Below are 16,935 nucleotides of genomic sequence, written 5' to 3'. Positions count from 1 at the left end.
TATGTTCACACGGCCAAATTTCAGACGTATACGAGGCGTATTATGCCTCGTTTTACGTCTGAAAATAGGGCTGCAATACGTCGGCAAACATCTGCCCATTCATTTGAATGGGTTTGCCGACGTACTGTGCAGACGACCTGTAATTTACGCGTCGTCGTTTGACAGCTGTCAAACGACGACGCGTAAATTTACTGCCTCGGCAAAGAAGTGCAGGACACTTCTTTGCCACGTAATTTGAGCCGTTCTTCATTGAAATCAATGAAGCACGGCTCAAGGTTTACGAGCGTCTCAGACGCCTCGTAAATTACGAGGAGGAGCTTTTACGTGTGAAACGAGGCAGCTGTTAACAGTCTGTCTTTTCACACGTAACTGCCTCTCAGCGTGTGAACATACCCTAAGTATGGCTTAGATGAGCTTAGTGCACAGATACAGTACCATATCCAGGTCTAGAATATAGATACAGTAACCGAAACAAGATGACTGCGTAGATACAGTAACAACAACTAAGTAACTACTGTCAATTGTCGCCAGGCTACACCGTTCCTCGGTGGCAGCAAAAAAAACTACTAAAATCTAGACATGCACATTAGGAACACCCTGTGTACATGCTTATGCTAGTGATAAGCAGATATTTTTTCAAAGGGTCACTAGCAGTGATGTCACAAAGGCAATGACATTGGAACCTGTGGTGTCATCACCCAGTATAAAGCCTTAAAGCCTCCGGCAAGAGCCACTCCTTTTCCTGGGTGCAGCCACCATAGTGGTTTAGCATCAGCTGGGACTAAATTTATAATGCTTCCATCCTCAATATGCTCCCTTTGTTTTAATATTATGACATCATCACCCCTATTATGTTGCCACCTCTTTAGCATCATCACATGCACTGGTGCAAAACAGTGGCCCCACCAGCCTATGTCCCTAACAAACCATGTCACGTGCAGTAATGTCACCAAGGCGAGGACATTGGTCACCCTGATGTCATGCTTGAGGCTTTATCACTTCATATGGAACCTTAAAGTGGATGCTCCACACCCCTGGCATGGGCCATACCTTATTCTAGGGGCAGTCAAAGCGACTGTCTGGCAGTTGTGAATGCTAGTGCTCATTTTATAGGTCTGATACCCCACTACCTGCCACCCCTCACCTGCGATACCATTGTCTGAGACGTCACTAATTGTCCAACTCTGTGCGCAATTGAAGTGTCACATCATGTCAGTATAAATACACCTGTTCTGAAAGGCCCCTGAGTCTACAGCACCAAAAACAAGCAACGTCAAGACCAAGGAGCTCTCCGAACAGGTCAGAGACAAAGTTGTGTAGAAGTATAGATTACGGTTGGGTTATAAAAAAATATCCCAAACTTTGAACATCCCACGGAGCGCCATTAAATGCATTATAACAAAATATGACACAACCACACACGTGACAAGAGAAGGCGCCCACCAAAATTTACAGACCAGACAAGGAGGGCATTAATCAGAGTTTGAACAAAGACACCAACGATAACACTGAAGAAGCTCCAAAGATCCACAGCAGAGATGGAAGTATCTGTCCATAGTACCACTATAAGCCATACACGCCACAGCAGAGATGGAAGTATCAGCCCATAGGACCACTATAAGCCATACACGTCACAGCAGAGATGGAAGTATCAGCCCATAGGACCACTACAAGCCGTACACGCCACAGCAGAGATGGAAGTATCAGCCCATAGGACCACTATAAGCCGTACACGTCACAGCAGAGATGGAAGTATCAGCCCATAGGACCACTATAAGCCGTACACGCCACAGCAGAGATGGAAGTATCTGTCCATACGACCACTACAAGCCGTACATGTCACAGCAGAGATGGAAGTATCAGCCCATAGGATCACTATAAGCCATACACACCACAGCAGAGATGGAAGTATCAGCCCATAGGACCACTATAAGCCGTACACACCACAGCAGAGATGGAAGTATCAGCCCATAGGACCACTATAAGCCGTACACGCCACAGCAGAGATGGTAGTATCTGTCCATAGGACCACTTAAGCCGCACATGCCACCGCAGAGATGGTAGTATCAGCCCATAGGACCACTATAAGCTGCACACGCCACAGCAGAGATGGTAGTATCAGTCCATAGGACCACTATAAGCCGTACATGCCACAGCAGAGATGGTAGTATCAGTCCATAGGACCACTATAAGCCATACACGCCACAGCAGAGATGGAAGTATCGGCCCATAGGACCACTATAAGCTGCACACGCCACAGCAGAGATGGAAGTATCAGCCCATAGAACCACTATAAGCTGCACACGCCACAGCAGATATGGTAGTATCAGCCCATAGGACCACTACAAGCCGTACATGCCACAGCAGAGATGGAAGTATCAGCCCATAGGACCACTATAAGCTGCACACGCCACAGCAGAGATGGTAGTATCAGTCCATAGGACCACTATAAGCTGTACACGCCACAGCAGAGATGGTAGTATCTGTCCATAGGACCACTATAAGCTGTAGTGTACACGCCACAGCAGAGATGGAAGTATCAGCCCATAGGACCACTATAAGCTGCACACGCCACAGCAGAGATGGTAGTATCTGTCCATAGGACCACTATAAGCTGTACACGCCACAGCAGAGATGGTAGTATCTGTCCATAGGACCACTATAAGCCGTACACGCCACAGCAGAGATGGTAGTATCAGCCCATAGGACCACTATAAGCCATACACGCCACAGAAGAGATGGAAGTATCTGTCCATAGGACCACTATAAGCCGTACACGCCACAGCAGAGATGGAAGTATCAGCCCATAGGACCACTATAAGCTGCACATGCCACAGCAGAGATGGAAGTATCAGCCCATAGGACCACTATAAGCTGCACACGCCACAGCAGAGATGGTAGTATCTGTCCATAGGACCACTATAAGCTGTACACGCCACAGCGGAGATGGTAGTATCAGTCCATAGGACCACTATAAGCTGCACACGCCACAGCAGAGATGGTAGTATCTGTCCATAGGACCACTATAAGCTGTAGTGTACACGCCACAGCAGAGATGGAAGTATCAGCCCATAGGACCACTATAAGCTGCACACGCCACAGCAGAGATGGTAGTATCTGTCCATAGGACCACTATAAGCTGTACACGCCACAGCAGAGATGGTAGTATCTGTCCATAGGACCACTATAAGCCGTACACGCCACAGCAGAGATGGTAGTATCAGCTCATAGGACCACTATAAGCCATACACGCCACAGAAGAGATGGAAGTATCTGTCCATAGGACCACTATAAGCTGTAGTGTACACGCCACAGCAGAGATGGAAGTATCAGCCCATAGGACCACTATAAGCTGCACACGCCACAGCAGAGATGGTAGTATCTGTCCATAGGACCACTATAAGCTGTACACGCCACAGCAGAGATGGTAGTATCTGTCCATAGGACCACTATAAGCCGTACACGCCACAGCAGAGATGGTAGTATCAGCCCATAGGACCACTATAAGCCATACACGCCACAGAAGAGATGGAAGTATCTGTCCATAGGACCACTATAAGCCGTACACGCCACAGCAGAGATGGAAGTATCAGCCCATAGGACCACTATAAGCTGCACATGCCACAGCAGAGATGGAAGTATCAGCCCATAGGACCACTATAAGCTGCACACGCCACAGCAGAGATGGTAGTATCTGTCCATAGGACCACTATAAGCTGTACACGCCACAGCGGAGATGGTAGTATCTGTCCATAGGACCACTATAAGCCGTACACGCCACAGCAGAGATGGTAGTATCAGCCCATAGGACCACTATAAGCCATACACGCCACAGAAGAGATGGAAGTATCTGTCCATAGGACCACTATAAGCCGTACACGCCACAGCAGAGATGGAAGTATCAGCCCATAGGACCACTATAAGCTGCACATGCCACAGCAGAGATGGAAGTATCAGCCCATAGGACCACTATAAGCCGTACACGCCACAGCAGAGATGGTAGTATCTGTCCACAGGACCACTATAAGCTGTAGTGTACACGCCACAGCAGAGATGGAAGTATCTGTCCATAGGACCACTATAAGCCATACACGCCAAAGCAGAGATGGAAGTATCAGCCCATAGGACCACTATAAACTGCACACGCCACAGCAGAGATGGAAGTATCAGCCCATAGGACCACTATAAGCCGTACACGTCACAGCAGAGATGGAAGTATCAGCCCATAGGACCACTATAAGCCGTACACGTCACAGAAGAGATAGTAGTATCAGCCCATAGGACCACTACAAGCCGTACATGTCACAGCAGAGATGGAAGTATCAGCCCATAGGACCACTATAAGCCATACACACCACAGCAGAGATGGAAGTATCAGCCCATAGGACCACTACAAGCCGTACACGCCACAGCAGAGATGGTAGTATCAGTCCATAGGACCACTACAAGCCGTACACGCCACAGCAGAGATAGTAGTATCAGCCCATAGGACCACTACAAGCCGTACATGCCACAGCAGAGATGGTAGTATCTGTCCATAGGACCACTATAAGCCGCACATGCCACAGCAGAGATGGTAGTATCAGCCCATAGGACCACTATAAGCTGCACACGCCACAGCAGAGATGGTAGTATCAGTCCATAGGACCACTATAAGCCATACATGCCACAGCAGAGATGGTAGTATCTGTCCATAGGACCACTATAAGCTGCACACGCCACAGCAGAGATGGTAGTATCAGCCCATAGGACCACTATAAGCTGCACACGCCACAGCAGAGATGGTAGTATCAGTCCATAGGACCACTATAAGCCATACATGCCACAGCAGAGATGGTAGTATCAGTCCATAGGACCACTATAAGCCATACACGCCACAGCAGAGATGGAAGTATCAGCCCATAGGACCACTATAAGCTGCACACGCCACAGCAGATATGGTAGTATCTGTCCATAGGACCACTATAAGCCGTACACGCCACAGCAGAGATGGTAGTATCAGCCCATAGGACCACTATAAGCCATACACGCCACAGCAGAGATGGAAGTATCTGTCCATAGGACCACTATAAGCCGTACAAGCCACAGCGGAGATGGTAGTATCAGCCCATAGGACCACTACAAGCCGTACATGCCACAGCAGAGATGGAAGTATCTGTCCATACGACCACTACAAGCCGTACACGCCACAGCAGAGATGGTAGTATCAGCCCATAGGACCACTATAAGCCATACACGCCACAGAAGAGATGGAAGTATCTGTCCATAGGACCACTATAAGCCGTACACGCCACAGCAGAGATGGAAGTATCAGCCCATAGGACCACTATAAGCTGCACATGCCACAGCAGAGATGGAAGTATCAGCCCATAGGACCACTATAAGCTGCACACGCCACAGCAGAGATGGTAGTATCTGTCCATAGGACCACTATAAGCTGTACACGCCACAGCGGAGATGGTAGTATCTGTCCATAGGACCACTATAAGCCGTACACGCCACAGCAGAGATGGTAGTATCAGCCCATAGGACCACTATAAGCCATACACGCCACAGAAGAGATGGAAGTATCTGTCCATAGGACCACTATAAGCCGTACACGCCACAGCAGAGATGGAAGTATCAGCCCATAGGACCACTATAAGCTGCACATGCCACAGCAGAGATGGAAGTATCAGCCCATAGGACCACTATAAGCCGTACACGCCACAGCAGAGATGGTAGTATCTGTCCACAGGACCACTATAAGCTGTAGTGTACACGCCACAGCAGAGATGGAAGTATCTGTCCATAGGACCACTATAAGCCATACACGCCAAAGCAGAGATGGAAGTATCAGCCCATAGGACCACTATAAACTGCACACGCCACAGCAGAGATGGAAGTATCAGCCCATAGGACCACTATAAGCCGTACACGTCACAGCAGAGATGGAAGTATCAGCCCATAGGACCACTATAAGCCGTACACGTCACAGAAGAGATAGTAGTATCAGCCCATAGGACCACTACAAGCCGTACATGTCACAGCAGAGATGGAAGTATCAGCCCATAGGACCACTATAAGCCATACACACCACAGCAGAGATGGAAGTATCAGCCCATAGGACCACTACAAGCCGTACACGCCACAGCAGAGATGGTAGTATCAGTCCATAGGACCACTACAAGCCGTACACGCCACAGCAGAGATAGTAGTATCAGCCCATAGGACCACTACAAGCCGTACATGCCACAGCAGAGATGGTAGTATCTGTCCATAGGACCACTATAAGCCGCACATGCCACAGCAGAGATGGTAGTATCAGCCCATAGGACCACTATAAGCTGCACACGCCACAGCAGAGATGGTAGTATCAGTCCATAGGACCACTATAAGCCATACATGCCACAGCAGAGATGGTAGTATCTGTCCATAGGACAACTATAAGCTGCACACGCCACAGCAGAGATGGTAGTATCAGCTCATAGGACCACTATAAGCTGCACACGCCACAGCAGAGATGGTAGTATCAGTCCATAGGACCACTATAAGCCATACATGCCACAGCAGAGATGGTAGTATCAGTCCATAGGACCACTATAAGCCATACACGCCACAGCAGAGATGGAAGTATCAGCCCATAGGACCACTATAAGCTGCACACGCCACAGCAGATATGGTAGTATCTGTCCATAGGACCACTATAAGCCGTACACGCCACAGCAGAGATGGTAGTATCAGCCCATAGGACCACTATAAGCCATACACGCCACAGAAGAGATGGAAGTATCTGTCCATAGGACCACTATAAGCCGTACACGCCACAGCAGAGATGGAAGTATCAGCCCATAGGACCACTATAAGCTGCACATGCCACAGCAGAGATGGAAGTATCAGCCCATAGGACCACTATAAGCTGCACACGCCACAGCAGAGATGGTAGTATCTGTCCATAGGACCACTATAAGCTGTACACGCCACAGCGGAGATGGTAGTATCTGTCCATAGGACCACTATAAGCCGTACACGCCACAGCAGAGATGGTAGTATCAGCCCATAGGACCACTATAAGCCATACACGCCACAGAAGAGATGGAAGTATCTGTCCATAGGACCACTATAAGCCGTACACGCCACAGCAGAGATGGAAGTATCAGCCCATAGGACCACTATAAGCTGCACATGCCACAGCAGAGATGGAAGTATCAGCCCATAGGACCACTATAAGCCGTACACGCCACAGCAGAGATGGTAGTATCTGTCCACAGGACCACTATAAGCTGTAGTGTACACGCCACAGCAGAGATGGAAGTATCTGTCCATAGGACCACTATAAGCCATACACGCCAAAGCAGAGATGGAAGTATCAGCCCATAGGACCACTATAAACTGCACACGCCACAGCAGAGATGGAAGTATCAGCCCATAGGACCACTATAAGCCGTACACGTCACAGCAGAGATGGAAGTATCAGCCCATAGGACCACTATAAGCCGTACACGTCACAGAAGAGATAGTAGTATCAGCCCATAGGACCACTACAAGCCGTACATGTCACAGCAGAGATGGAAGTATCAGCCCATAGGACCACTATAAGCCATACACACCACAGCAGAGATGGAAGTATCAGCCCATAGGACCACTACAAGCCGTACACGCCACAGCAGAGATGGTAGTATCAGTCCATAGGACCACTACAAGCCGTACACGCCACAGCAGAGATAGTAGTATCAGCCCATAGGACCACTACAAGCCGTACATGCCACAGCAGAGATGGTAGTATCTGTCCATAGGACCACTATAAGCCGCACATGCCACAGCAGAGATGGTAGTATCAGCCCATAGGACCACTATAAGCTGCACACGCCACAGCAGAGATGGTAGTATCAGTCCATAGGACCACTATAAGCCATACATGCCACAGCAGAGATGGTAGTATCTGTCCATAGGACAACTATAAGCTGCACACGCCACAGCAGAGATGGTAGTATCAGCTCATAGGACCACTATAAGCTGCACACGCCACAGCAGAGATGGTAGTATCAGTCCATAGGACCACTATAAGCCATACATGCCACAGCAGAGATGGTAGTATCAGTCCATAGGACCACTATAAGCCATACACGCCACAGCAGAGATGGAAGTATCAGCCCATAGGACCACTATAAGCTGCACACGCCACAGCAGATATGGTAGTATCTGTCCATAGGACCACTATAAGCCGTACACGCCACAGCAGAGATGGTAGTATCAGCCCATAGGACCACTATAAGCCATACACGCCACAGCAGAGATGGAAGTATCTGTCCATAGGACCACTATAAGCCGTACACGCCACAGCGGAGATGGTAGTATCAGCCCATAGGACCACTACAAGCCGTACATGCCACAGCAGAGATGGAAGTATCTGTCCATACGACCACTACAAGCCGTACACGTCACAGCAGAGATGGAAGTATCAGCCCATAGGACCACTATAAGCCGTACACATCACAGCAGAGATGGAAGTATCAGCCCATAGGACCACTATAAGCCATACATGCCACAGCAGAGATGGTAGTATCAGCCCATAGGACCACTACAAGCCGTACACGCCACAGAAGAGATAATAGTATCAGCCATTGGACCACTATAAGCCGTACACGCCACAGCAGAGATGGAATTATCAGCCCATAGGACCACTATAAGCTATACACACCACAGCAGAGATGGAAGTATCAGCCCATAGGACCACTATGCCAAACACGTCACAGCAGAGATGGAAGTATCAGCCGATAGGACCACTATAAGCCGTACACGTCACAGCAGAGATGGAAGTATCAGCCCATAGGACCACTATAAGCCATACATGCCACAGCAGAGATGGTAGTATCAGCCCATAGGACCACTACAAGCCGTACACGCCACAGAAGAGATAGTAGTATCAGCCATTGGACCACTATAAGCCGTACACGCCACAGCAGAGATGGAAGTATCAGCCCATAGGACCACTATAAGCCATACACACCACAGCAGAGATGGAAGTATCAACCCATAGGACCACTATGCCATACACGTCACAGCAGAGATGGAAGTATCAGACCATAGGACCACTATAAGCCGTACACGTCACAGCAGAGATGGAAGTATCAGCCCATAGGACCACTATAAGCCATACATGCCACTGCAGAGATGGTAGTATCAGCCCATAGGACCACTACAAGCCGTATACGCCACAGAAGAGATAGTAGTATCAGCCCATAGGACCCCTAAAAGCCATACACGCCACAGCAGAGATGGTAGTATCAATCCATAGGACCACTACAAGCCATACACGCCACAGCAGATATAGTAGTATCAGCCCATAGGACCACTACAAGCCGTACATGCCACAGCAGAGATGGTAGTATCAGCCCATAGGACCACTATAAGCTGCACACGCCACAGCAGAGATGGTAGTATCAGTCCATAGGACCACTATAAGCCGTACAGGCCACAGCAGAGATGGAAGTATCTGTCCATAGAACCACTTCAAGCCATACATCCCACAGAGTGGTGCTTTATGGAAGAGTGCCCATGAAAAAGCCATTGAATAAAGAAAAATATAAGAACACGTGCTTTGAGTACGGAAAATAACATGTGACAGACTTCCCAAAACCATAAAAGAAGATTATTTGGTCAGATTAGTCCAAAATTCAACTTTTAGGCCATCATGGGAAACACTATGTGCGGCGCAAACCCAACACTTCCCTTCACCCCAAGAACACCATTCCCACATTAAAGCATGGTGGGGGCAGCATCATGTTGTGGGGGAAGGGACTGGAAAACTGGTCAGCATTGAAATAAATATTTATGGCAGTAAATACAGGGCACTTCTTGAGTAAAACCTGTTTTAGTCCAGGAGAATAATGACCCTAAACTTACTGCTGAAGCTACACTGGAGGGGTTTATGGGAAAACCTTTAAATGTTGTGGATTGGTCTAGGCAAATCCAATTGGGAATCCGTTGAATGACTTGAAGACGCTGTACACCAACGCAATCCATCTAACGGCCGTTTTGGTCCATTTTGCATCCGTTCCATTCTGGGCCGTGTTTCCATTTTTAACGAATACTTTTGACCCGTTTTGCATCAATTTTTTTCCCTGTCCGTTTTAAAAACGGATGAATTTAATTTTCAATTTTTTGCCACACACTTCCCTCTGTAGATAATACCACACAGCCCCCTGTAGATACTGCCACAGCCCCCCCGTAGATAATGCCACACACTGCTCTCTGTAGATAATGCCACACAGCCCCCTGTAGATACTGCCACAACCCCCCTGTAGGTAGTGCCACACAGCCCCTTTGTACATTGCTACACCGTAGATGGAACCCCCCGTAGATGGCACACACCCCCCTTCCTGTAGATAGCGCCACTGTAAGAGACCACTCCAGGAGAAGTCCCTGACGTCAATGTCCATATATGGACAGTGACATCAGGGACTTCCCCTTGACGGTCCCCTCCAGTGGCGCTATCTACAGGAAGGGGGTGAATATTTTCATAAGGCACTGTATATCAAATTGCAAAAAAAATAAATCTTGGGACCACCGATACAAATAATAACTAACAGTATTTCTTAGTTATTGAATCGTATATATACACTGCGTGAACGTTAGATAATCAATAAGTATACATACGATCCTGCTAGCCAGATATTATAGATGCATGGCGCAAGAAAGTTTTATCTCAGAATGTGTCAGGAATTAGATCAACATTTCCAAATACCCAATAATCATAAAAGACAGCAAAAAAAAAAAGCATACAATAGCTTAAAATATACATAAAGGTTCATATATCGCCCTGTATAAGGCCATAAATAATCATAGTTAGATAGGTACATGCATTTATCAGTGAGTATGCTGCACCCATGGATAGTTAATGATCATTAAAAAAACAGGTTGCATGGCTACCAGGACACAAGTGTGGCAACTGACACCTCGATGCGCATTTCACTGACATGGCGGCTTCACCAGGAGAATTCACTTGTGTCCTGGTAGCCATGTCTAAGGCTACATTCACACGACAGATTATTATTATTTATTTTTTTTTAATGTATTTGATGCGTAAAACACGGACATCACATTGACTTCAATGGGCGGTTAGGTGCGTGAAAACGCACCAATATAAGACATGCAGTGAGTTTCACGCAATGGACACTCGCTGCGTGAAAACTCACACGTGTGAATGGCCCCATTGAAATCAATGGGGCCGTGTGCTGTGCGTTGTTTCAATGCACGGACGAGATTCACGCTTGTGTGAATGAGCCCTAAGGCCTAAGGCCTCATTCACATGAGCGTATAAAATTCACGCACGTGAAAAACATGCGTGAATCTGGTCCATGTGTTGCGTTATGCATCAGTGTGCTTTGTGAGTGGCATGCGTTATTCACGCACTCGCAAAGCACATCTTTTTTTTTTTTTCACTGTGAATGGTGCCTATGGGTGAGATAATCTGCAGTATCTAGATTTTGCTGTTTGTTTAATGATTAATAACATTGCCTGTTATGAATTATCATCCATGTTTGTCCCCACCAGTGACATCACCACCAGCACATGATATCACTGATATCCCACCTGATGACGTCATCAAGTAAGTGCCGACGGTCCCTATTATGTCACGCCAACGGCATAATCACTATAAAAGGGGATGCTCCAGGACTCTGGCACGTCGCCCCTGCTCCTGGGTATAGCTGCCGCAGCTACCGCTACTGTGATACAGTGTTATTTGTTTTTTGCTATTTATTGTGATCAGGAATAAAAGCACTTTAAGAACATTGTACGAAATTGTGCAATTGTGTTCCCTTCTACAATGTGAATTAAAGGATTATTCCAGGCAAAACTCGAAAGTTAAAGCATAATTCTGGTTTCAAGACACTTATAACAGGAGTTTTTCAGGAGAGGATTCTGGCATGGTACGGACAAGAGATTTATTACCCGTCCTGTTAAGAGCTGAAATACCCCTTTAAACTTCAAGCTGGAGCAGCAAAGATTTTATAATTATGGTCACAAAAAAAAATTACAAAAACAGAGAATAAAAAAAAAAAAGTTAATTCACTTTGATTTCACCACACCTTAGTTAAAATTGTTACACAAACTTTGGGATGTGACATTTCTACCCTGAGCTACTCTACCAGCTTCCCTGGACAGGTGGAGCACATACATAGTACATACATAACACATACATAGTACATACAGAGCAGAGTTAGGAGTCGCTATGACTTGGTCTTTGACATTTTTTGCCGCATTTGCATGGACAGCATCAATCAGTAACTGACAGACGGGGCAGATGGGAATATCAATTTCCTGGCAATGGCTCCTATGGTCTGGGAAAGAGAATCGCGACTGTTTAGACTCATATCTGAAATTCTACCCAGAAGGCATATCCTGGCATGTAGGGCATTGGTGTCAGACGTATATTTGTATTGGAAACAGACAACCGGTGGCATACATACAAGCCATAGCAGCTACAGTATATATCACAGGAATGATGTTTGGAGAGGATCTATAGTCAGATAGTTCAAAAAATTACCTAAAGCGCCACTGATTATTGAAGTCTATGAAAGTTATGAAAAAAAAGCCTAGTCTCTCTATGTAATGTCCATAGACTTCAATGGATAGTGGCATATTATGGAGCACACAATGGAGCATGTGATGGCCGGGAATCGGCTAATGGCATACATCGGACCTCTGTTCTCCAGATAGTTGAGGGTCCCAGAGGTGGGACCCACACCTATCAGGTATGTATAGTATATCATGTGGATATGCCATAAATGTTTAAGATTGGAATACCCCTTTAACCCCCGTCCCAGATTATCTAGTTAAAGCCTTAAGAAAATCCTGTATTCTCATCCTCGATTCCCAAAACTAGTGATACAAACAACGCCTTCCGCAGTTGGGCTACATAGTGCCTTCACAGTAGTACCACCTCAAAGCGATTTCCCAACGCTGTGCCTATGTAGGTGAAAACCGAATCGTAGTGGCAACACAGTTATAATATTCACACTGAATTGTTCATACCATTGTACCAACACTCAGAATTATCCATAATAATATAAACATTATGTTCAAATCTGTGGTAAAGTTCATAAAATTGAACAGACTAGATGCATTTCTGTGACAAAGATCTTTATTTTTATCGCCAAAATTTCTCACCCACAAGCGTACGGTCTGACGTAGCGGCATCTGCATGCGGTGAAAACCTGTTTACTTGCTGTGGTCAATGACCACACGATTTTACTGGGTGTTACCAAAATCAGCGGCCATTGGCCACCGCAAGTGAGCAGAGTTTCGTCTAGATGCAGCCGCCGCTACGTCGGAACCTAGTAGGACATAAGAGTGATGATATGCCCACCATTGTCTTTCTTTCTCATGGACAGTTTACATGATAAATGTAGACTACAAAATTTGGTTTTTGTTGCAAAAACGTTCAAACATGGAAATACATTGTACTCATCCCATTGTACGCCTTCTGTCCTTCTAGCACTCTTTTTCGCCCCCCAGTTTGGAAATGTAATGTAATGACGTGTATTGACTTACCTGATGCTGTATTTCACAGGACGCCACTCCGTTCTGGGGCAGCATTTGGTCACGTGATCTATATTCTGACAACCCAAATCCTACAGAATCTACTATAGAAAACGGAGGTCAATCTCTCAAGGCAAGTCTATGAGATTCACATTGGGACGCTCATAGGCCTAATTCACAGTGAGTATTTTGGCGCTGTTTTTGACATGGAAACCGCTTAAAAAAACTTCTGAAAACTCCTCCCATTGATTTCAATGGGAGGCGGAGGCATTTTTTTCCCATGAGCGGAAAGAAACGCTTGCGGGAAAAAGCGTCATGTCCTTTTTTCAGGCATTTCCAGCTCTGACCTCCCATTGAGATCAATGGGAGGCAGAGAAAGCGTTTTTTTTCCTGCAGCGCTCAATGGCCACGGGCGAAAAACGCAGCAAAAAACCGCGGCAAAGTGAGTGCACGCAGGTCAAAATCTGCCTCAAAATTCCTGAAGTGTGAACAGGGCTATAGACTTGCATTGGGAGCCTGACTTCCGGTACCTACAGCAGACGCTGTAAGATACAAGGAGTCTGAAAAAAAAATCACGTGACCCCCACGGCGGCCCAGAACAAAGAGATGTCCTGTGAAATACACCACCAGGTAAGGCAATACACTTGACTACATTACACCACATTAAATTTGCAAAGAAGGGGCCACAAAAAAAAATCCATAGTGCTTCTATTGTAAACATTAAAAAAAAAAAAGAATTATCCATAAGGTGCCAGTCCAAGTTCCCCCACAATACAACAGACCGATCTCCTGCATTGTCCTGCACTGCTCTGTAGTCCACAAAGAATTCAGATCCAAGCGGCCAATCAGCAGCCACTTAAATGTCCCTGTGTCTTCCTGTCCCTATCTCTGCTCCCAGAAATCAGCAGGGGACAAGACTTTTTGGTTGAAAGGATTACGGATGTTGTATTCTCGAACAGAGCCAGAAAACTAAGAATTACATGTACATCAAGTAATGACCCGAATTTTCCCGTTTACGGGCTGAAGGGGGTCAGTTACCTGCAGACTGGCTCTGCTTACACGCTGGTGTTTGTGGGTCTTCATATAATATTGGTCTGTGAGAAATAGGGACGTTTTCTCCATCTGGCTTTTTTTCCCTTTGTTTTGGACCTTGTGACGTCTATTTTCTACGTTTTGCGCATTATTTTATACGCTAGACCCTGCAGTGTGCTAAACTCCCAGGAACAATCATTCCACAGTCAGTCACTGAGGTCATATTTATTCCTTATTCTTTTTGGTGATTTGTGGAAAAAAAAAATTTGAATAAATATCCTTTAATCCGGCATTAATGGAACACGATGACTGCTGGATTATTGTAAGGGTATGTTCACACAACCTATTTTCAGACGTAATTCAGGCTTTTTGCGCCTCGAATTACGCCTGAAAAGACGGCTCCATTACGCCTGCAAATATCTGCCCATTGCTTGCAATGGGTTTTACGATGTTCTGTTCAGACGAGGTGTAATTTTACGCATCGCTGTCAAAAGACGGCGCGTAAAAAGATGCCCGCCTCAAAGAAGTGCATGTCACATCTTTGGACATTTTTGGAGCCGTTTTTCACTTACTCCATTGAAAAACAGCTCCAATAACGTCCATTATGGACGTGCGAAAAACGCGAGTACTTGCAAAAACGTCTGAAATTCAGCTGTTTTCGCCTGAAAACAGCTCCGTAATTTCAGACATATTTTCCGTTTGCGTGTGAACATATCCTAAGGATCTGATTCCTGTGATACCCGGAGAAACCACCAACTAGACAACACCATTCGACACCCTTCATTCCTACAACTTTGGAGAGGGTCAGAGTACTCAGCTGACCCCAGGACTTAGGTGATTCTCTGGATAACAAAGGTGGGATCAGACCCTAAAGAGACAAACGTAAAGTCGCTATAGCGGAAGGGCGTACAGAAGATGGGAACCACAGCATAGTCAGTCCAGAGGCCGATAAGGTACCAGGGGTGAAACATATATCATAGTTGGATATGTGGTACAGAAGCGAGTAGTTCAGAATAGTCAGACAGGTCAAGGTTCAGTAATGGAGATATAGCCGAGCCGCGTATACGATACAGTGGAGACTGAGTAAAAGAGGGGTTAAACAAACGGCTCAATATACAGTCAAACGCAAGTAGCAAAACACACAAGTCTAGCTAGGGAGATCCACCTAAGGGTCCATTCACACCTTGCAGTTGAGGTGCAGTTAGAACGGCATCGGCAAACCGCATCCAAAAACTATATGTCTTTGCCACAATTTGATGCTGTGTTCCGATGCGGTTGCAGTAAAACCGCATCAAAAACACATGCAGTTTTCAAGTGCGATTCTAACAGATGATAAGAAGGGTCCCTTTTTTTTTCCAGAAACAGCTCCACTCTTGCCCATAGGCTGTGCCTGGTATTGCAGCGCAACCTCATTCACAAGGAGGCTGAGCTGCAATACCAAACCCAGCCTATGGGCAAGAGTGGCGCTGTTTTTGGAAAAAAATAAAATCGAACCCTCTTTTCCAATCTCATACAGCCCCTTTTAAAGAAGAAACTAGCACCCATACAAATAACTGTACTTCGGTTTGTCAGCCCGCCGTGATGGACAGCCTGACCTCTCAAGACCATATGAAGTATAGATTTGTGCAGCACTCAACCTGATTTCAAAAGCTGCTTTCTTCCAAGCTCAAACCCGCCCGCATCCGACATGATTTGTAGTTGGCAGTGAATGGATGTGTTAGAAAGAAGGTTATGATTTTGTATTCAGAATAAAATACAATGCAACATGATTCATAATTCAGAATATGTCGGGGGAAAACAAGTGTATAGAAGAAAGCCCGGCGCGTGAGGAATGTTTACTTTGCATTTGAACATTTCCTTTTAGGACGGGATAGTATAAACCTGGCCTCCAGCTGTTTCTTTCTTTCGCTTTAGTTTCCCCTGCAATCAAATTCAATTAAACAATCCGTACACCCGTCTCAATGGATGACAATAAAGCCAATTACGCCGCAATCACGCAGTCTTTCTGCACTTCCACCGTTCCTGCCTATTGTGCTGGGTATTTTTATTCCATGCTGGAGATTTTAACCTACACCTTCTCCGAGCTGCTCACCGCGGGCGATTTCACCATAGCTTAGCAACCAATCACTAACCCACGGCGGACCATGCAAAGGGTGATTCAAAACACTAGTTAGCGCCATCCAGCACCGGAATTAAATGTTACTCGCGGATGTCCATTGTACTCCTCTGTGGGCGGCTGTATTATTATGGCAGGGAAGCTGAACAATATGAGATCCTAGTGTCCCGAGCCTGAATGTGATATCTACAAGGAGCGCCATTTCTTCTTGGGAAGAGCATTTGTTCGTCAGATCCGTCATTTTATCTTAAAAAAAAATAACT

Source organism: Rhinoderma darwinii, chromosome 4, assembly GCF_050947455.1.
Source record: "Rhinoderma darwinii isolate aRhiDar2 chromosome 4, aRhiDar2.hap1, whole genome shotgun sequence".
Lineage (NCBI taxonomy): Eukaryota > Metazoa > Chordata > Amphibia > Anura > Rhinodermatidae > Rhinoderma > Rhinoderma darwinii.
The sequence above is the reverse complement of the archived record's forward strand: the minus strand, read 5'-3'. Positions refer to the sequence as shown.